General features: G+C 38.1%; 1 protein-coding gene and 1 pseudogene across 1 annotated transcript in view; one reads left to right on the top strand and one right to left on the bottom strand.

Annotated features, from left to right (window-relative positions):
• Positions 1-23,878, bottom strand: part of PDE11A (phosphodiesterase 11A) — a 467,408-nt gene that overhangs the window by 416,620 nt on the left and 26,910 nt on the right. The window lies entirely within an intron of this gene.
• On the top strand, positions 12,771-12,885 carry LOC126933215 (uncharacterized; annotated as a pseudogene).

The raw sequence follows: 23,878 nt of genomic DNA, 5'->3' as shown, positions 1-23,878 counted from the left end.
TTAAAATCTATTTCAAAGCAACAATAATTAAAACTGTTCTAAAAATAGAAAAATTGATGAATGAGAATAGAGAGCCACATATATGCCTATATATGTATATATGCATGTGGAAATAAATGTCTATAGAAATAAGTGTATTTAGTTAATCAAAAGAGTATTATTTCAAATCAGTCAGAAAATTATGGATTATTCAACTAGTGCTATATTTGGGAAAAAGAAGTTAGACCCCTATCTCACATCAGACATCAAAATTAATTTCAAGCAGAATAAAGACTTAAATGTACTCATCTCTTAATAAATTGCAAAAGTAAAACAAAAAATTTACTCAAACCTTGGCAAGACATATTTCCTATTTTAACATGAAATACTATAGTATTAATCATTTAAGAGGCCAATATCTAGCTTTATTGATAGGACCAGTGAAATGTCTACTTTTGTACACACTAATGAGAATATAAATTAGTGCAATAAATATGGAGGGCAATTTGGCAACAAGTAACAAAAGTCTTTAAAAATTTTTATACTCTTTAATAATTTCATTTCTAGGAATTTATGATAAGGAAAAATTGAAAAATATCTACATATTCAACAGGAAATGGATTATATTATGATATAAACACACTACCACTAAAAAAAAGGTGTTAGAATTTATTTTACATGTTATAAGTGGTTTTATTATGACATGAGGAAGTTACATGAAGAAAAGTGGTTTAGAAATCAGTAAAATTAGCATAATTTCCTAAGGGTGATGAAATTACCATCTAAGACAGCACAATAGTTTCAAAAGTGCCCTCCAAAAGGATAGAAGTCATTATGCTACTGAATTGCCAGTAAAACAGATAGGCAACATACACCAGATGACAGCTGTCAAGCTGGAGGTGGGTCAATATTCATAAATAATTTATGAAAAACCATAGCACTCTATACTTTTAGCAAGATATAAGTGAGTCTAAGCTAGCAATCCAAATGGCCCTGGCTGTTTTTTTAAGCCTCTATCATCCTAGCTAAAAAACTCTTCTCATAAAAGGTCCAATTGACCTGCTACCCATAATGCCAAAGGAACTTGATGGTATTGCCTGAAAATCACAAAGAACAAAGAACAGAAAGACTGTCAAGATACTATAATTGGGCAATATTCTGATATGTGAAATGGATGGATTTTTCAACTCAGATTCGGACCCTCTCCACATTTAATGTGAAATATCACAACCTCTTATGTGGCATAGCATATATAATCTTGGAAAACATCCTGATTTTCCAGAAGAATCAATACTACCAACTAAAAAAAAAAAAACTCAACAAACTATTAAACCAGTAAATAGAAGTTTGTAAAAGATTGCTGTGAACAAGTCCTCCAGCCACAGCAGTGTGTTCCACCACTGAAAGCCCAGGTTAGAAAAAAGTCAGGCATCTTCCACTGGGAAAAGGACTTGGAAGCAGCTTAACACTACTTCCCACCAACCTTCCAGGTGGATCCCTGGAGCTGGTTGGTTCCATACACACTCCCTTCCCCACTATAAGTTCCTGCATCCCTGAAGCCTTTCTTCTCCATTCCCAGGCCAGGCTCTCCATTTCCTTGGTGTTCACCCTAGCTTCAGTTACAAATAAGCAACAGTGCCGAGAGTACCTGGACTCCTTGCAGAAGTTACATGGTCACATGTTCCACTAAAAAAAAAAAAAAAAAAAAAAAAAAAAATGGGGACATGAATCTCTTGCCCTATAATTTGAGAGTAGAAGTGACATACCAAACTGAAGGTGTCAACCTGTGGGGAGGTCATTCAGAGGCTGGATCCCATCAGCAGGAATCATTTGTAAATAATCTGGATGAATACAAGTAAGTGTGCCTTTTCCTTAAATAAAGCACCAAAGTGCTTTCACATAAATGTTTGAGAGTAGGAGCCCTCTAGCCAGACACACTGGAGAAATGAGTCGGCATGTTCATTGGCACTCTCATCTAAGCTATTCCACCTTGGATAGAGTTGACTAGCCCCTCTTAGAACTGTTCTCTTGCCTGCTGCCTTGTAACATGTCATTTTCTTAGCCAGCTAGCAAAATGCTGCAGTGGTTGTTTTACAAACTAGTTCAAGCACCTGGAATAGCCAGCTAATTAGACCATTCATATTTTTCAGGTTTGGATTTTGCTGGGCTAGAAAGATCTGATATATCGGCTAGCATTTACTCTCATGCAAATAACAGGATCAGGAACCATTCTATAAATCTCAATTCATTTCTGAGGTGTTCCAATAAAATGAGCAATCAATTTAACCAACTAGAATTCTTCACTTTAGGATCTGCATAGTACGGAACAACAGAAGCAGTAGAAATTGCAACAAGCCTTAGGCTACCAAAGTCTATAAGACTCCTAGATATTCCTTCAGATGGAGTTGCAAAAACAAATTGAAAAATTTCATAGCTTCCAAGTCCCTCTGCCTTTCTTAAGAAAGGTTATCTTATAGGCATCATTGGATATTGTCTTCCCCACCATAAGCCACCCATCAGCACACTCACATACAAGTACATCTGATACATCTAGCTACACTGCACCCTACAACAAGAGATTTCATACAATTAGTTCCATGATTGACATGAAAATTTTATGAAAATTCACCAAAAGCTAAGTCATCAAGTTAGCCAATTTGAAATCACCATGTCAAATAACTGATATCATGTAGAAAATATCATTTAACTCCAATGCACTTTAGTTGGGAACAATAATAAAAAGATAATTAGTGAAACCAAATATTTAAACATTTAGAATACATTTCTGAATTAGCCATCAATCAAAAAATTAAAATAGAAGTTATAAAATACTTTAAAAATACTAAGAAAAATAATGTCTAACTATAAAAATACCAGGATGGATTCCAGCTGCATCCAAGTCCCTACAAAGGACTCAAACTCATCCTTTTTTATGGCTGCATAGTATTCCATGGTGTATATGTGCCACATTTTCTTAATCCAATCTGTCACTGATGGACATTTGGGTTGATTCCAAGTTCTTAGCAAACTGTCACAAGAACAGAAAACCAAACACCGCATGTTCTCACTCATAGGTGGGAACTGAACAATGAGATCACTCGGACTCAGGAAGGGGAACATCACACACCGGGGCCTATCATGGGGAGGGGGGAGGGGGGAGGGATTGCATTGGGAGTTATAACTGATGTAAATGACGAGTTGATGGGTGCAGCACAGCAACATGGCACAAGTATACATATGTAACAAACCTGCACGTTATGCACATGTACCCTACAACTTAAAGTATAATAATAAATAAATTAAAAAAAAAAAAAATACCAGGATGATTACACATCATATATGAAAACTGTGGTCCACAGTTAAAGAGTTCTTAAAAGTTCTGTCATAAATACTTATCTCAGGAAAAGAAAAAAAGAAATGTTCAACTTAATAATCATCCAACCATAAGGAGTTAGGGAAAAAGAACAGCAAAATAAATTCCAGAAAACTGAAAAAATAACAAAAATAAGAGCAAAAGTTAAAGAAAATGGCAGGAAATATATAATGAAGACAATTTTTATAAATGTTTCCCCCCTCAAAACTCATGTTAAAATTTAATTGCCATTGTGACGATATTAGGAAGTGAGACCTTTAAGAGGTGTTTAGGTCATGAGAGCTCTGCCCTCATGAATACACTCATACCATTATCACTTGAGTGGGTTCATTATTGCAGAGGTGGGTCTGCCTCTCCCCAGCAGTCTTTGCCCTTTCACCATATGCTGCCTTCCAGCATGTTATGCCATAGCAAGAAGGCCCTCACCAGATGCAGACACCTTGATCTTGGACTCCCTGGCTTCCAGAACTGCGCACTGATAAATTTCTGTTTATTATAAATTACCTAGTCTATGGTATTCTGTTATAGCAGCACAAAACTGACTTAGAATTAAGTCAAGAATTAACAAAGTTCAAAAGAAGAATAACATATGAAATTCTCTAGAGAGAATAATCAAGAGAGAAAAAAGAGAGAGAGGCCTTATATTTTAAAAAATCAGGAATAAAATGGGGCTAAAACTATAGTTGCTACAAAGATTAAACAAATATAATGGTGTTATGAACAACTTTGTGCCAATAAATTTGAAAAGTTAGATGAAATAAATAGATAAAAACTTACCCAAAAAATCTTTCAAAAAACTAGAGAACACGAAGAGTCCTATAAGCTTTAAAGAAATTGAATCCGTAGTTTAAGATATTCCTATTAACACACACACACACACATCCTCAGATCCAGATAGATTTCTAGGAAATTCTACAAAACATCAGAGCATTGGGAAATTCTAATTTATTACAAACTATTCCATATAATGGAAAAAGAAAGACCATTCTCCCAGTTCATTTGTGATATAACCTTGCTTTCAAAACCAGACAAGAGTATTCTAAGGAAAAAAAAAAAAAAAAAAAAGGCTGGGCATGGTGGCTCACACCTGTAATCCCAGCACCTTGGGAGGTCAACACAGAAAGATTGCTTGAGCCCAGGAGTTTGAGACTAGAGTGGGCAACATGGTGAAACCCTGTCCCTGCAAAAAAATGTTTTAAAATTAGCCAGGCATGGTGGTTTGTGCCTGTAGTCCCAGTTACTTGGGAGGCTGAGGTGCGAGGATCACCTGAGCCCAGAAGGTTGAGGTTGCAGTGAATCTTATAATTGTGTCACAGAACACCAGCCTGGGTGACAAAAAAAGAAAAAGAGAAGGAAAATATAAAAATATAGACAGTCTTGCTCATGAATAGATACAGATGCAAAAAACCCTAAAAACCAAAAATTTTGTGAAACAAATCAGACAATGTATAAAAAAGGTAACTTTTTATGACCAAGTTGATACTTCCTAGGAATGCAAGATTGGTTTAATATGATAGCCATTAAAGTAATTCACCACATTAACAGTGTAAGGTAAAAAAATCATATCTTTATAAAGGCAGAAAAAATTAATAAAACTCTGCATTCTCTTGTGATTTTAAAAATAATAACAACTACCTCCTCAGCAAACTGGGAATAGAAGGGAACTTTCTTGACCCAATAAAGGGAATCTCAAAAAACCCACAGAAACCTCATACCTAATGATTAAACTGAAAGCATTTTCTATAAGCTCAGTTTGAAGACAAAGAGATCTGTTATAATCAGTCTTGTTCTACATGATACTGGAGGTTCTTGCACAGTAAGGAGGTAAGAAAAAGAAATAAAAGGTAAGGGATTGTAAAGAAAGAAAACCATCATTGTTTGCAGATGATATGATTGCTTACACAGACAATCTTAAACAGCTACAGATAAAAATTTAAATAAGAGTTGTTGGATTCCAAATTGATACACAAAAGTAAACTGCACTTCTCGATAACCACAATTAACTAAAAATATAATTTTTCAAATATACTGTTTAAAACATCAATAAACATTTTTAAATACCTAGGATATAATATAGCAAAGAATGTGTAAGACTTTTATAGTGAAAACTAAAAAAAAAAGTCTTAAAAAACATTAAAGAAGATTAAATTGCAAAAAACAATATTGTATTATTGGGAAAACTGACTTCATAAATCTGTAATTCCCCCTAAACTGACCTATAACTTCAGTGCAATTCCAATAGAAATCCTATCACAGTGTGTATGTGTGTGTATGTGTGAAACTCAACAGGCTGATTATAAAACTGACATGAAAGAATAAAGGGCCAGCTGAAGCCAAGACCCTCCTGAGGAAGAACAAGGCATAGGGGTCGGGGAGAAGATTCACTCTGCTAGATATTAATACTTTCTATGAGCTACAAAGATTAAGGCAGTATGATGGTAATACAGGCATAGATAAATAGACCAACGGAATAATAGAGAGCCTAGTAACAAACCCATGCACATACAAAAAATGGATTTATGGCAAAGCAAGCATCACAGATCATAAGAAAAGATGAACTACTCAATAAATGACCCTAGGTCAATTGCTTATTCAAATAGAAAAAAATAAAATTGTATTCATATCCTACACCCTAACACAAAAAAGAGGAATTACAATTAAACTAAATACTTAATATGAAAACAAATTTATAAACATTTCCAAAGTCACTATAGGAGAATATTTTTCTTCATACCCTGTTTCAAGAATAAGAACAAAAATGCAAATTTCTATAAGATCAATAAATCAAGTTGTATTAAAATTAAGAGCTTGGGCTGGGCATGGTGGCATGCACCTGTAGTCCCAGCTACTCAGGAGACTGAAGCAGGAGAACTGTTTGAACACGGGAGGCAGAGGTAATAGTGAGCCAAGACCTCATCACTGCACTCTAGCCTGGGTGACAGAATGAGACTCGGTCTCAAAAAAAAAAAAAAAAAAGAACCTGGATTTTCCATTACAAATGAAAAGCAACAGTGTACCAGCTCTGCTAAGGGACAGAATGCCTCCTCAAGTGGGTCCCTGACCCCTGTGCCTCCTCACTGGGAGAAACCTCCCAAAAGCGGTTGTCAGACACCTCATACAGAAGAGCTCTGGCTGGCATTAGGCCAGGGCCTCTCTAGAATGAAGCTTCCAGAGGAAGGAGCAGGCAGCAATCTTTGCTGTTCTGCAGCCTCCACTGATGATATCCAGGCAAACATCGTCTAGAGTGGACCTCCAGCAAACTGCAGCAGACATGAAGAAGAGGGACCTGATTGTTAGAAGAAAAATTCACAAACAGAAAGTGATAACATCAACGTCAACATCAATATAAAGGACCCCCAGACAAAAACCCTATCCAAAGACCATCAGCCTTAAAGATCAAAGGTAGATAAATCCATGAACATGAGGAAAAACCAGTGCAAAAAAACAACTGAAATTCAGAAAACCAGAATGCCTCTTCTCCTCCAAATGGTTATAGCCCCTCTCTGGCAAGGGCACAGAACTGGATGGAGAATGAGTTTGACAAACTGACAGAAGTAGGCTGCAGAAAGTGGGTAACAACAAACACTTCTGAGCTAAAGGAGCATGTTTTAACCCAATGCAAGGAAGCTAAGAACCTTGATAAAAGGCTATTGGAACTGCTGACTAGAATAACCAGTTTAGAGAGGAACATAAATGACTTATTGGAGCTGAAAAACACAGCAGGAGAACTTCCTGTAGCATACACATGTATCAATAGCCAAATTTATCAAGTAGGAGAAAGAATATTAGAGATTGAAGATGAACTTACTGAAATAAGGTGTCAAGATTAGAGAAAAAAGAATGAAAAGGAATGAACAAAGCCTCCAAGAAATATGGGACTACGTGAAAGGACCAAACCTATGATTGATTACTGTACCTGAAAGTGATAGGGAGAATGGAACTAAGTTGGAAAACACACTTCAGCATATTATCTAGGAGAACTTCCCCAACCTAGCAAGATGGGCCGACATTCAAATTCAGGAAATACAGAGAATACCACCAAGATACTCCTTGAGAAGAGCAACCCCAAGACACATAATCGGCAGATTCTCCAAGGTTGAAACGAAGGAAAAAATGTTAAGAGCAGCCAGAGAGAAAGGTCAGATTACCTACAAAGAGAAGCCCATCAGACTAACAGTGGATCTCTCTGCAGAAACCCTACAAGCCAGAAGAGAGTGGGGGCCAATATTCAAAATTCTTAAAGAAAAATGTTTTCAACCCAGAATTTCATATCCAGACAAACTAAGCTTAATAAGTGAAGGAGAAATAAAATCCTTTACAGACAAGCAAATGCTGACAGATTTTGTCACCACCAGGCCTGCCTTACAAGAGCCCCTGAAGGAAGCACTAAATATGGAAAGGAAAAACCAGTACCAGCCACTGCAAAAACACACCAAAATATAAAGACCAATGACACTATGAAGAAACTGCATCAACTAATGTGCAAAATAACCAGCTAACATCATGATGAAAGGATCAAATTCACATGTAACAATATTAAACTCAAATGTAAATAGGCTAAATACCCCAATTAATAGACACAGACTGGAAAATTGGATAAAGAGTCAAGACCCATTGGTGTGCTGTATTTGGGAGACCCATCTCACATGCAAAGATACACATAGGGTCAAAATAAAGGGATGGAGGAATATTTGCCAAGCAAATGGAAAGTAAAAAGAAAGCAGGGGTTGCAATCCTAGTCTCTAATGAAACAGACTTTAAACCAACAAAGATCAAAAAAGACAAAGAGGGGCATTACATAATGGTAAAGGGATCAATGCAACAAGAAAAGCTACCTATCCTAAATATGTATGCACCCAATACAGGAGCACTCAGATTCATAAAAGAAGTTCTTAGAGACCTACAAAGAGACTTAGATAACCGCACAATGATAGTGGGAGACTTTAACACTCCACTGTCAATATTAGACAGATCAATGAGACAGAAAATTAACAAGGATATTCAGGACTTGAACTCAGCTCTGGACCAAGTGGACCTAAGATATCTACAGAACTCTCCACCACAAATCAACAGAATATACATTCTTCTCAGCACCACATAGCATATATTCTAAAATCAACCACATAATTGGAGGTAAAACACCCCTCAGCAAATGCAAACAAATGGAAATAATAACAAACAGTCTCTCAGACCACAGTGCAATCAAATTAGAACTCAAGATTAAGAAATTCACTCAAAACCGCACAGCTACATGGAAATTGAACAACCTGCTCCTGAATGACTACTGGGAAAATAATGAAATTAAGGCAGAAGCAAAGAAGTTCTTTGAAACCAATGAGAACAAAGAGATAACACACCAGAATCTCTGGGACACAGCTAATGCAGTGTTGAGAGGGAAATTTATAGCACTAAATGCCCGCAACAGAAAGTTGGAAAGATCTAAAATCGACACCCTAACATCACAATTAAAAGAACTAGAGAAGCAAGGGCAAACAAATTCAAAAGCTCGCAGAGGAAAAGAAATAACTAAGACCAGAGCAGAACTGAAGGGGATAGACACATGAACAACCCTTCAAAAAAATCAGTGAATCCAGGAACTGGTTTTTTTAAAACATTAACAAAATAGATGGACCACTAGTTAGACTAATAAGGAAGAAAAGAGAGAAGAATCAAATAGACACAATAAAAAATGATAAAGGAGGTATCACCACTGATCCCACAGAAATACAAACTACCATCAGAGAATACTAGAAACAGTACTACTCAAATAAAGTAGAAAATCTAGAAGGCATGATAAATTTCTGGACACATACACCCTCCCAAGACTAAACCAGGAAGAAGTTGAATCCCTGAATAGACCAATAACAGGTTTTGAAATGAAAGCAGCAATTAATAGCCTACCAACCAAAAAAAGTCCAGGACCAGATGGATTCACAGCCGAATTCTACCAGAGGTACAAAAAGGAGCTGCTATCATTCCTTCTGAAACTATTCCAAGCAATAGAAAAAGAGGGACTCCTACCTAACTCATGTTATGAGGCCAGCATCATCCTGATACCAAAACCTGGCAGAGAGAGACACAACAAAAAAAGAAAATTTCAGGCCAATATCCCTGATGACTATTGATGCAAAAATCCTCAATAAAATACTGGCAAACTGAATCCAGCAGCACATCAAAAAGCTTATCCAACATGATCAAGTCGGCTTCTTTTGTGGGATGCAAGGCTGGTTCAACATATGTAAATCAATAAATGTAATCCATCACATAAACAGAACCAACGACAAAAACCACATGATTATCTCAATAGATGCAGAAAAGGCCTTCAATAAATTCAACAGCCCTTATGCTAAAAAGTCTCAATAAACTAGGTGTTGATTGAACATATTTCAAAAAAATAAGAGCTGTTTATGACAAACCCATAGCCAACATCATACTGAATGGGCAAAAGCTGGAAGCATTCCCTTTGAAAACCAGCACAAGACAAGGATGTCCTCTCTCACCACTCCTATTCAACATACTATTGGAAGTTCTGGCCAGGGCAATCACACAAGAGAAAGAAATAAAGGGTATTCAAATAGGAAGAGTGGAAGTCAAATTGTCTCTGTTCGCAGATGACATGATTGTGTATTTCGAAAACCCCATTGTCTTAGCCCAAAAACTCCTTAAGCTAATAAGCAACTTCAGCAAAATCTCAGGATACAAAATCAATGTGCAAAAATCACAAGCATTCCTATATACCAACAATAGACGAGCAGACAGCCAAGTCATGAGTGAACTCCCATTCACAATTGCTATAAAGATAATAATACACCTAGGAATACAACTTACAAGGGACGTGAAGGACTTCTTCAAGGAGAACTACAAACCACTGCTCAGGAAATAAGAGAGGACACAAACAAATGGAAAAAAAAAATCCATGCTCATGGATAGGGAGAATCAGTATCATGAAAATGGTCATACTGCCCAAAGTAACTTATAGAGTCAATGCTATTCTCGTCAAGCTACCATTGACTTTCTTCACAGAATTAGAAAAAAACTACTTCAAATTTCATATGGAACCAAAAAAGAGCCTGTATAGCCAAGACAACCCTAAGCAAAAAGAACAAAGCTTGACGTGTCATGCTACCTGACTTCAAACTATACTAGAAGTCTACAGTAACCAAAACAGCATGGTACTGGTACCAAAACGGATACATAGACCAATGGAATGAACAGAGACCTCAGAAATAACACCACACATCTACAATCATGTGATTTTCAACAAACCTGACAAAAACAAGCAGTGGGGAAAGGATTCCCTATTTAATAAATGGTGCTGGGAAAACTGGCTAGCCACATGCAGAAAACAGAAACTGGACCCCTTCCTTACACCTTATACAAAACTTAATTCAAGATGGATTAAAGACTTAAATGTAAAACCCAAAACCATAAAAACCCTAGAAGAAAACCTAGGCAATACCATTCAGGATACAGGCATAGGCAAAGACTTCATGACTAAAACACCAAAAGCAATTGCAACAAAAGCCAAAATTGACAAATGAGATCTAATCAAACCATAGAGCTTCTGCACAGCAAAAGAAACTATCATCAGAGTGAACAGGCAACCTACAGAATGGGAAAAAATGTTTGCAATCTATCCATCTGACAAAGGTCTAATATCCAGAATCTACCAGGAACTTAAACAAATTTACAAGAATAAAACAAACAACACCACGAAACAGTGGGCAAAGGCTATGAACAGATGCTTCTCAAAAGAAGACATTTATGTGGCCAACAAACATGAAAAAAAGCTCATCATCACTGGTCATTAGAGAAATGCAAATCAAAAGTACAATGAGATACCATCTCATGCCAGTTAGAATGGTGATTATTAAAAAGTCAGGAAACAACAGATGCTGGAGAGGCTGTGGAGAAACAGGAACGCTTTTACACTGTTGGTAGGAGTGTAAATTAGTTCAACCATTGTGGAAGATAATGTGGTGATTCCTCAAGGATCCAGAACCAGAAATATCACTTGACACAGCAATCCCATTACTGGGAATATACCCAAAGGATTATAAAATCATGCTGCTATAAAGACACATGCACACGTATGTTTATTGCAGCACTATTTACAATAGCAAAGACATGGAACCAACCCAAATGCCCATCAATGATAGACTGGATAAAGAAAATGTGGCACATATACACCATGGAATACTATGCAGCCATAAAAAAGAATGAGTTCATGTCCTTTGCAGGGACATGGATGAAGCTGGAAACCATCATTCTCAGCAAACTAACACATGAACAGAAAACCAAACACCACATGTTCTCACTCATAAGTGGGAGTTGAACAATGAGAACACATGGACACAAGGAGGGGAACATCACACACCAGGACCTGTCGGGGAGTGGAGGGCAAGGGAAGGGAGAGCATTAGGACAAATACCTAATGCATGGGGGCGCTTAAAAGCTAGATGACAGGTTGAAGGGTGCAGCAAACCACCATGGCACATGTATACCTATGTAACAAACCTGCATGTTTTGCACATGTATCCCAGAACTTAGAGTATACTTTTAAAAAATTGCTAAGGGTTATAGATTAGATACCCTTTAATGTAAATATTCAAATTTATTTTTATAAAAAAGCAGATATATTGAGATATAATTGAAATACGAAAAAACTGTACATGTTTAACATATATGATTTTATTAATCTGAACTTATGGTTACACCCACGAAATGACCACAATCAAGATATGAATATAACTATCACCCACCCCAAAGTTTCTTCATGCCCTTTTTAATCCCACCTTCCATCCCTCCCACCCCACCATACCTCAGATAACACTGACCTGCTTCCTGTCACTAGAGAGTAGTTTGCATTTTCTACAGTTACAGTTTTATCTAAATCAGCCGTGCAGTATGCATTCTTGTCTGACTTCTTTCATTCCACATTATTTAAAAAAAGAATGAAAATCAAGCAATAGAGAAGAAAAATATTTGTTAATACATATAACCAATAAGGAGGGTGGTGTTCAGAATACATATATATAAGGAGCTCCTACAAATCAATAAGCAAAAAGCAAACTCAATAGGAAAAATGGGCCAATGACATGGACCAGTACTGCACAGTAAGAGAAAACACAAACATATGAAAAGAAGGTTGAGGGGGAGTCATTAACTGAGTTCATCCCAAACATCTGCATGACCTATACTTTCATACCCACCATGAGTGGCCTGTTCTTCTATTGGCTGGGAGGTAAATGAGGACCCTGTCCATACATCAGGTGGCCATGAGGGGAATGGGCTTGGTAGGGAAAGCTAGAATTTGTGCTCTGGTGACCATGGTGGTCCTGGCCTCATATATATTAACTGTGAAGAGGAAGATGCAGCAGCAGAAGAAGAAAAATGAATAACTAAGAAACGAATCCTTGTGCTCACTTCGGCAACACATATACTAAAATTGGCATGATAGAGAGAAGATTAGCATGCCTCCTGCACAAGGATGATGAGCAAATTCATGAGGCATTCATTCATTGCATATTTTTAGCAATCCCACTACTGGCTATATAACCAGAGGAATATAAATCATTCTACCATAAAGGCATGCACAAGAATGTTCACTGAAGCACTATTAACAACAACAAAGACATGGAATCAATGTCTTTGCAGGACACGCATGGAATCAACCTAAATGCCCATCAATGGGACATACTGGATAGAGAAAATGTGGTACATATACACCATGGGATACTATGCAGCCATAAAAATAATGAGATCATGTTTTTTGCTGGAACATGGATAGAGCTGGAGGCAATTATTATTAGCAAACTAACACAAAAACAGAAAATCAAATACTGCATGTTCTGACTTATAAGTGGGAGCTAAATGATGAGAACTCATGAACACAAAAAAGGGAACAACAGACATTGGGGCCTACTTGAGGATGGAGGGTGAGAGTAGGGAGAGGAGCAGAAAAAATAAATATTGGGTACTAGGCTTAATACCTGGGTGATGAAAGAGTTATACAACGAACCCCCATGACACAAGTTTACCTACATAACAAATCTTTACATGTACCCCCAAACCTAAGAGTTAAAAATAAATAAATAAAAGTTACAAAAATGAATAGTTAAAAGTCTGCGGTCATGCAAATATGATGCCAAGATTCCAGGAGACCTACACAAAATGCCCATAGCAGCATTATTGATAATAGCAATAAATAAATAAATAAATAAAACTACAAATAACTCAAAAGTCTGTCAATAGTAGGATGGACAAATTTTGATATGTTTATACAAAGGAACATTATATGGCACTGGAAATTATTGCTACACATTTCAACATGAATTAATCTCAAAAATATAATGTTGAGCAGAAAAAGAAACAAAAGGATACATGTAGAATTATTCCATTTATACAAAGTTCAAAAGTTCTTTACAATTCTTTCTGCATTGTTTTGTCCAAGTAATTTTTATGACTTTGATACTAGTGTCTGACATGCATGTAATTTAAAGTCAACAAATATAGAATGACAAAAATGAGCCGTCAGAAATTTGTATCTACTTACTTATTTATTCATTTATTGAGACAGGGTCTCACTCTGTTGCCCATGCTAGAGTGTAGTGGCTCAATCATAGCTCACTGCAGACTTGATCTCCCAGGCTCAAGTGATCCTCTCTCCTCAGCTTACTGAGTAGCTAGAACGACAGGCACAGCCACCATGCCCAGCTAATCTTTTTGAATTTTAGTAGATACAAAGTCTTGCTATGCTGCCCAGCCTGGTCTTGAACTCCTGGGCTCAAGCAATCCTCCTGCCTCAGCCTCCCAAACTGCTGGGATTACAGGTGTGAATCTCCGTGCCAAGCTCAGAACTTTTTTTTTTTGAGACAGAGTCTTGCTTTATCACCCAGGCTGGAGTGCAGTGGCGCAATCTCAGCTCACTGCTACCTCTGCCTCAGCCTCCCGAGTAGCTAGGACTACAGGCGTGCACCACCACGCCCAGTTAATTTTTGTATTTTTAGTAGAGATGGGGTTTAACCATATTTGGTCAGGCTGGTCTTGAACTCCTGACCTCATGATCTGCCCGCCTCGGCCTCCAAAGTGCTGGGATTACAGGTGTGAGCCATCGCACCCGGCCAGAAAATTTTTTAGAGAACCATGTGACTTCTGTAAAGAAGGCATATTCAGTATTAACTTTTAACTAGATAAGACTTACAATGAGCTATTTTCACACACATTTTTTTTCAAATATGGTAGAAACTAATATTTATTTTAAGTCCGCATGGCAAGTTTCCAGTTTTTCATAACACTTTGGGTGACAGGTGTCATTGCCGAGGCATCAAAAGCAGTAAATTCCTCTTTGGAAGTGCTGTCTGTCCAGTGTCACACCTGCCCTGTATCCTTTTCTCCTCGAAAAGACAATATTTCAAGCATTATCCCCCTAGATGTTACAAAACAGCTGAACTAGCCTGCAAATTAAAGGACTACCTTGAACATAAATTTCTGATAAGGCCCACATTAATTATATGCCCCAAAGTTTAGATGATCACGCAAAAGTAATTTTCACACATAAAAGGTTTTTGCTTTCTTTTCAAAAAATTGTAAAGGCATGGTGTAAACATTACTATTCCTTTTCTCTGTTTCTAAATGGGTCTAGGTTCTTGTGTGAGGAAAGAGGACAATTAGTAAATGTAATTTTCTTATGCAGCCTCAGCTGGCTTCACATACCTCATAAATAGTTCTTATTCAAGCATTCTAAAGATACATAAAATTAAATAAAATTCATCCTGAGGCTAGGTATGGGTAGCTCAAGCCTGTAATCCCAATACTTTGGAAGGCCAAAGTGGAAGATCACCTCAGGAGTTTGAAACCAGTCTTGTCAACACATTGAGACCCCATCTCTACAAAAGAAAAAGATTAGCCTGGTGTGGTGGCACCCATTTGCAGTCCCAGCTACTTAGAAAGCTGAGGCTGGAAGATGGCTTGAGTCCAGGAGTTTAAGGCTGCAGTGAGCCATGATCACATCACTGCTTTCTAGCCTTGGTGACAGAGCAAGACTCTGTCTCTAAATAAATAAATAAATCCATCCATCCTACTGATATATTTGATCTATTTCATATTCTGAAAGATCTAACATGGAACTTTACCCTTACATATACAATTTTAAAGAGTAAATGGCTATTCCAAGTCAATAAACTGGTAGCAAATTGAAAGATGTTAATATGTAGCTAATCTGTTTTACATGATGGACTTTCCATTCTCCCCACAATGGGCCTCAGTATGTGATTTTGTTAAGTAACATTCAGAATGCTAAACCTGATTTTAAAAACTTGCAGGCATTCAAGACATTCAGCCATGAAGCCTCTAAAATTATAACTATATTACATAGAAGTTAAAAACAAAGAAACAAACAAAAACCTACACTTAGGGGCTTAACCCAGGCATTGCTTATTGATGCAAAGCTGCCTGCATTAACCTCATGTTAAATCATTAGAGAGAATGGTGGGAGGTGAGGGACAGCAGGCCCCCTTGGACATGGGGGCTGAGGCATCCATGGCTGCTAAAGATTTTATGGATTTTTTTCCCTTTTACAGGATAAAAACAAATCATTTGCCTTTAGTTATAGTTTCTAACTGATACTATCACAAAGATAAATTCTGGTTGTGGTTTATGCAATGCAGCCTTATACTATTATATTATATCTGGCTGATATTAGGTACTGGGTGCCCATTTGTGAAATGGAACTTAAGGAACTGTACTTTTTTAAAATAAGAATCAATGCTATTTCCCTAACGGACAGTATCTGTCATGGGCAGATGATTCACATTGATGGCTTATAAATAGCTTGAATTCCCCAGGAAATTTCTCCACTGGGTCCTCCTTTCACACTAAATTCAAGATATTAGCCAAATCCTGCTAAGGTACACAGATGTGACTATCCAGAAAAGACAGATCAAGGTTCTTCAGACATCAAAACTTGCCTTGAAGAGAGAAAGACAACATAGTCTGGCTTTGCAGTGGCAGATGGCTCATAACTTTGGCTTTGAATATTGATCTTCTAAGCCAGTAGATAAGCGGAGACATAAGAGTCATACCAATTACTCCAGCACCACATATGGTGAGCTAGCATTTAAAACAGGCACTAAATGAGACTTGTGATCAGTTTAAACTGCAAAGAAATTGAGGTAATTACGAGACTTACTGATTCCTCAGATAATAGCAATGATGGCTATCATTTACCAGGAGCCTACCATATAACCTGTGCATTTATGTATGCAAATATCTGTGCCAGAGTTTTGATACATAGAATAATCACAACAACCATGCAAAGTGGATATTATTGGCCCCATTATACATATGAAGAAACTGAAGCTAAGAGAAGCTAAGTAACTTATCTCATGTTAAGTAATTTACCAATAACTGAGCCGATGCTAACTCAGAGATGCTTGAGTCTAAAGCTTGGGCTCTTCTCACCACACTATGCTACTTTGAAGAGTTAGCAATTTGTCCTCAAGGCCTCTGTGCATGTTGGTGTTTAACATAGCTCAAAAACCATAAAGAAACTTGTCAGTGGTACAAACAGTAGTTTATGTTCAGCCTAATGTGCTAGAACAGAGTGAGAAGTTAATACTGCTTGCCATTCTATTGTGACCAGTTCAACACCAGGTCATTTTATTTTTTCCAGTCTATGATTAAATATATTAGCAAAGATTGACTTCTGCAGAAGGAAAACATAGAAGAAATAAAGTATCTCCCCAAAAGCTTGAAGCTCTTGCTTCATGAAGAGTAGGCACATCATGAATTGCAAATGTCTTTCAAATATTTTTTCCAGTAATAGGCTGTTTCATAAAAATAATGCAATGACCAAAGAAGTGAAGAATCCTGATTTTGCCATATTTTCCAAAAACAGAAAGTTTGTGTGTGTGTGTGTGTGTGTGTGTGTGTGTGTGTGTGTATCAGTAAAATATATGGTTTTCTGATATAAACCCTCTCATTATCATGGTCACATAAGAAGTTCTTGGGAGGTATAACAATTACTGCATGTGATGCCACAAGTCCTGAATCCCCTGCCCAGCTCCAAAACTGAGCCGTTTAACTTCTCTCAGACTGTTTCTTTACCCTCCAAATGAGGAGAGTAATTCTTACCTTTCATAGCAGCAAGAATGAATTAGATAGTATATGGTGAAGCATTTTATAAATCATAAAGTGCTACACAAGTATATCACCACATTCAGAATACAGAACAGGAATCAGTCTAGAAACATTAGAAACTCTCCATTTCCCAAATTCTGTCCCTAGATGTCTTTTTCTGGGATGTTATACCCCACTCCACTTATTATGTTTGATTGCTTCAGTAGGTGTCCAGCCCCAGCAATCAAACTAATCCATGACTAAAGCAACGAATGCCCCCAAAGGACATTCCCTGTAGCCAAACAGCAAAAAGCTATTGGACCAATAGATCACTAGTATGGCTGAAACTTCCGTGCCCTACTTACAGGTTACCTAGAGTTTACAAAAAGTTTCACAATAAAGAGAAATGTGCAGTTTTTTTCTAGAATAAGTTGCTTGCTTGTATACACTAGAGCTTCAGGTTTTTTCTCAGAGACAAATTGTACATCTCTTGTTTTATGATGGATATATGCAAGTATAAGACCTGCATAGAGCAACTCAAACTCTGCCTTGAAAATTCTCTAAAATGTTGTAGGAAATCTGTTAACTATATCCTCCAGTTAATTCCTAGTAACATAAACAGATTCCTTTCCTGCAGGTTTGGGTACTGACTAGTTATGATGAAAAATGAAAGTTTTTCATATTTAAAGAAACTATCCATTTTGCACACTCACAACATAGCTTCCAGAAACATTGTTTAGTCCTTGGCAACACTGTCTCACAACTTTAGTAAAGAGCATTGTGAAAAGATGTTGAACAGACTGCCGCTCATTGTTTACAGAGACAGCAATTTGTGGTGGTTAAGAGTACAAACTGTGGCTCCAACAATATGGGTTCAAATCCTGGCTCTCCAACTTAATAACTGTGTGACCTTGGGGAAATTAAGAAAGCTTCCAGTAAGTGTTAACTATCACTACTGTCAGTAGTAGTAGTAGTAGTAGTAGTAATAGGATTAGTAGTAGTATCGCCTTCACAGGTATTAATAGATTATATTGCAAACCATGAAGTTTCCTGAGGCTTCTTGTTCCAAACTCTCCAAACCCGACACAATTGTTGGGATCTTTGCACAAAAATAATCATTTACCTGATGTCAATGGATGTGAATGGCTAAAACAGCTTCTGGAATGCATTCTAGCAGATTTTTGAACTCCATATTCCATCAAGGAGCCGCTTTCTTTCATGGACAGGAATCCAGCCTTGAACAGGTGAACAGAACCTGAATGTAATCCTTAATATTTCCAATAATGGTAAAACTGTAGAATCTAAACAGAGCTGGATAATTTGAGTTTGCATCTGGGCTCTGCCTGTCACCAGCTGTATAAACGTGGGCAAGTTACTAAAACTATTCAAGTCTAGCTTCCTCACATGTAAAACGTAGGAAGTAATGGTGTCTATCTCATAGAACCTTGTGAGGATTAAATAAGATAACTAAATCTTACCACAGTGCCTAGTGCATAACATACTCTCAATAAATATTGGCTATCACTATTAATTTTTTTTGGGGGGGGGTTGGTTGGTACAGTTGATATGAGCTCTTTACCTGTGTGTTAACTGAAAAATGCATTTTTTGCAGCTGATCCTTTAAGGACTATAAAATGTATGGATGAAGTCTTATCAGCAGAAGTCTTATGTTATTATAATGTTGAATTCAGTTCACCTTTTGGAAGATTTTATAATAAATTATACAATGTGAAACAATCATGTAGTAGATTGTCTAAGAAATTATAGAAATATAACATTGAGAAAGTAGTTGATCTCTGTATTGTAACCATCAATGTTTCCTTTCTAATTAGGTTTCTTGCTTGTTTGTTTGTTTGTTTGTTTTTATAATTGAAGAATTGGGGTCAGAACTTCAGAATAATAAAGTCACAGAGTCAGAAGGCGAGATGATAGATACAAGGTCAAGGACAGCTGTTGATCGACCCTTTCAAGTCAGGCAGGCCTGACTTAAACATGGTTTGCTTTTGGCAAAGCTGAGGTAGTCAGTTCAGCTTGAGTTCCCTGGTAGATTCTCTTTACTCTTCTCAGTCAATGAACCTATCTTGGGTCCCATTATTGCTTGTATCAAGTGGTCAATTTATTTCTGTTAGTGTTAATCACTAATTAACTTGTTCACTGCTGATGGGTCCTCAGAGATGTCTGGAGACTCTTACAGTTGGAAAAGCCAGAAATCTTGAGGTGCATAGAACTCTAAAAGAATTATAGGTTGTGAAGTTGTTAGTTTGAGGCATATATCTTTTGTCCACTATTCCTATGTCTAGAGCCTATCTCATTCCTGTAGACTTATTATGTGTTCTTAGATGAATAATTATGCAGAAAAAAATTCTGTTATTTTGTTTTTTACTTGGAGACAAAAGGACTCAGATCCTATGACATGATAGTTGTCTATATGCTTTATTGGAGTTGATGGGAAGACCCAGAAACAAACTTGGAACCACTTAATTTCTTTCTTCAAGATATCACCCAAGGCTGGGCATGGTGGCTCATGCCTATAATCCCAACATGTTGGGAGGCTGAGGCGGATGGATCACTTGAGGTTAGGAGTTCAAGACCAGCTTGGCCAGCACAATGAAACCCTGTCTCTACTAAAAATACAAAAAATTAGCCAGGTATGGTGGCACATACCTGTAATCCCAGTTACTCCTGAGGCAGGAGAATAGCTTGAACCCAGGAGGCAGAGGGTACAGTGAGCCAAGATCATGCCACTGCACTACAGCCTGGGCCACAGACCAACAGTCTGTCTCAAAAAAAAAAAAAAAATCATGAAGTGGCAGTATCAAAGAATGACTTTTCCCCAGCTACCCTAAAAATATATAAAACAACATGCTGGAGGGAGGTTCCAAGATGGCCAAATAGGAACATCTCCAGTCTACAGGTCCCAGCATGAGCGATGCAGAAGACGGGTGATTTCTGCATTTCCAACTGAGGTACCAGGTTCATCTCACTGGGGCTTATCGGACAGTGGGTGCAGGACAGGGGGTGCAGTCCACTGAGCATGAGCCGAAGCAGGGCGAGGCATCACCTCACCTGGGAAGCACAATGGGTCAGGGAATTCCCTTTCCTAGGCAAGGGAAGCTGTGACAGACGTCACCTGGAAAATCGGGTCACTCCCACCCTAATACTGCACTTTTCCAACAATCTTAGAAAACGGCACACCAGGAGATTATATCCCATGCCTGGCTTGGAGGGTCCCATGCCCATGGAGCCTCGCTCATTGCTAGCATAGCAGTCTGAGACTGAACTGCAAGGTAGCAAAGAGGCTGGGGGAAGGGCACCTGGCATTGCTGAGGTTTGAGTAGGTAAACACAGAGGCCTGGAAGCTCGAACCGGGTGCAGCCCATGGCAGCTCAAGGAGGCGTGGCTCCCTCTGTAGACTCCACCTCTGGGGGCAGGGCATAGCTGAACAAAAGGCAGCAGAAACTTCTGCAGACTTAAATGTCCCAGTCTGACAGCTTTGAAAAGAGCATTGGTTCGCCCAGCACAGAGTTTGAGATCTGAGAACAGACAGACTGCCTCCTCAAGTGGGTCCCTGAGCCCCGAGTAGCCTAACTGGGAAGCACCTCCCAGTAGGGGCCAACTGACACCTCACATGGCCGGGTGCCCCTTTGAGACAAAGTTTCCAGAGGAATGATCAGGCAGCAACATTTGCTGTTCTGCAATATTCGCTATTCTGCAGCCTCCGCTGGTGATACCCAGGCAAACAGTCTGGAGTGGACCTCCAGCAAACTCCAACAGACTTGCAGCTGAGGGTCCTGACTGTTAGAAAGAAAACTAACAAACAGGAAGGATATCCACACCAAAACCCCATCTGAACGTCACCATCATCAAAGACCAAAGGTCGATAAAACCACAAAGATGGGGAGAAACCAGAGCAGAAAAGCTGAAAATTCTAAAAATCAGACCTCCTCTTCTCCTCCAAAGGAATGCAGCTCCTTGCCAGCAATAGAACAAAGCTAGATGGAGAATGACTTGGACGAGTTGAGAGAAGAAGCCTTCAGATGATCAGACTTCTCCAAGCTAAAGGAGAATCTTCAAACCCACGCAAAGAAGCTAAAAACCTTGAAAAAAGATAAGAAAAATGGCTAACTAGAGTAACCAGTGTAGAGAAGTCCTTAAATGACTTGATGGAGCTGAAAACCATGGCACAAGGACTTCGTGACACATGCACGAGCTTCAGTAGCTTATTCGAAAACTGGAAGAAAGGTATCAGTGATTGAAGATCAAATGAATGAAATGAAGTGAGAAGTTTAGAGAAAAACGAGTAAAAAGAAACGAACAAAGTCTCCAAGAGATATGGGACTATGTGAAAAGACCAAATCTATGTCTGATTGTTGTACCTGAAAGTGACAGGGAGAATGGAATCAAGTTGGAAAACATTCTGCAGGATATTATCCAGGAGAACTTCCCCAACCTAGCAAGGCAGGCCAACATTCAAATTCAGGAAATACAGAGAATGCCACAAAGATACTCCTTGAGAAGAGCAACTCCCAGACACATAATTGTCAGATTCACCAAAGTTGAAATGAAGGAAAAAATGTTAAGAGCAGCCAGAGAGAAAGGTCAGGCTACCCACAAAGGGAAGCCCATCAGACTAACAGCAGATCTCTCGGCAGAAACTCTACAAGCCAGAAGAGAGTGGGGGCCAATATTCAATATTCTTAAAGAAAAGAATTTTCCACCCAGAATTTCATATCCCGCCAAACTGAGCTTCATAAGTGAAGGAGAAATAAAATCCTTAACAAACAAGCAAATGCTGAGAGATTTTGTCACCACCAGGCCTGCCTTACAAGAGCTCCTGAAGGAAGCACTAAACATGGAAAGGAACAACTGGTACCAGCCACTGAAAAACATGCCAAATTGTAAAGACCATCAATGCTAGGAAGAAACTGCATCAACTAATGAGCAAAATAACCAGCTAACATCATAATGACAGGATCAAATTCACACATAACAGTATTAAATTTAAATGTAAATGGGCTAAATGCTCCAATTAAAAGACACAGACTGGCAAATTGGATAAAGAGTCAAGACCCATCAGTGTGCTGTATTCAGGAGACCCATCTCACATGCAGAGACACACATAGGCTCAAAATAAAGGGATGGAGGAAGATCTACCAAGCAAATGGAAAACAAAAAAAAAAGCAGGGGTTGCAATCCTAGTCTCTGATAAAATAGACTTTAAACCAACAAACATCAAAAGAGTCAAAGAAGGCCATTATATAATGGTAAAAGGATCAATTCAACAAGAAGAGCTAACTATCCTAAATATATATGCACCCAATGCAGGAGCACCCAGATTCATAATGCAAGTCCTTAGAGACCTACAAAGAGACTTAGACTCCCACACAATAATAATGGGAGACTTTAGCACCCCACTGTCAACATTAGGCAGATTAGCATGACAGAAAGTTAACAAGGATATTCAGGAATTGAACTCAGTTCTGCACCAAGCAGACCTAATAGACATCTACAGAACTCTCCACCCCACATCAACAGAGTATACATTCTTCTCAGCACCACATCACACTTATTCCAAAATTGACCACATAGTTGGAAGTAAAGCACTCCTCAGCAAATGTAAAAGAACAGAACTTATAACGAACTGTCTCTCAGATCACAGTGTAATCAAACTAGAACTCAGGATTAAGAAACTCACTCAAAGCCACTCAACTACGTGGAAACTGAACAACCTGCTCCTGAATGACTACTCAGTACATAACGAAATGAAGGAAGAAATAAAGATGTTCTTTGAAACCAATGGGAAGAAAGACACAACATACCAGAATCTCTGGGACACATTTAAAGCAGTGTGTAGAGGGAAATTTATACCACTAATTGTCCACAAGAGAAAGCAGGAAAGATCTAAAATTGACACCCTAACATCACAACTAAAGAACCTGAGAAGCAAGAGCAAACACATTCGAAAGCTAGCAGAAGGCAAGAAATAACTAAGATCAGAGCAGAACTGAAGGAGATAGAGACACAAAAAACCCTTCAAAAAATCAATGAATCCAGGGGCTGATTTTTTGAAAGGATCAACAAAATTGATAGACCACTAGCAAGACTAATAAAGAAGAAAAGAGAGAAGAATCAAATAGACACAATAAAAAATGATGAAGGGGATATTCACCACCAATCCCACAGAAATACAAACTGCCATCAGAGAATACTAGAAACACCTCTACTCAAATAAACTAGAAAATCTAGAAGAAATGGATAAATTCCTGGACAAACACACCCTCCCAAGACTAAACCAGGAAGAAGTTGAATGCCTGAATAGACCAATAATAGGCTCTGAAATGGAGGCAATAATTAATAGCCTACCAACCAAAAAAAGGTCCAGGACCAGATGGATTCACAGCCAAATTC

This window comes from Macaca thibetana, chromosome 12 (genome assembly GCF_024542745.1).
Source record: "Macaca thibetana thibetana isolate TM-01 chromosome 12, ASM2454274v1, whole genome shotgun sequence".
NCBI classification, from domain to species: domain Eukaryota; kingdom Metazoa; phylum Chordata; class Mammalia; order Primates; family Cercopithecidae; genus Macaca; species Macaca thibetana.
Note: the sequence above shows the minus strand (reverse complement) of the source record. Positions and strands in the feature narration are given on the sequence as shown.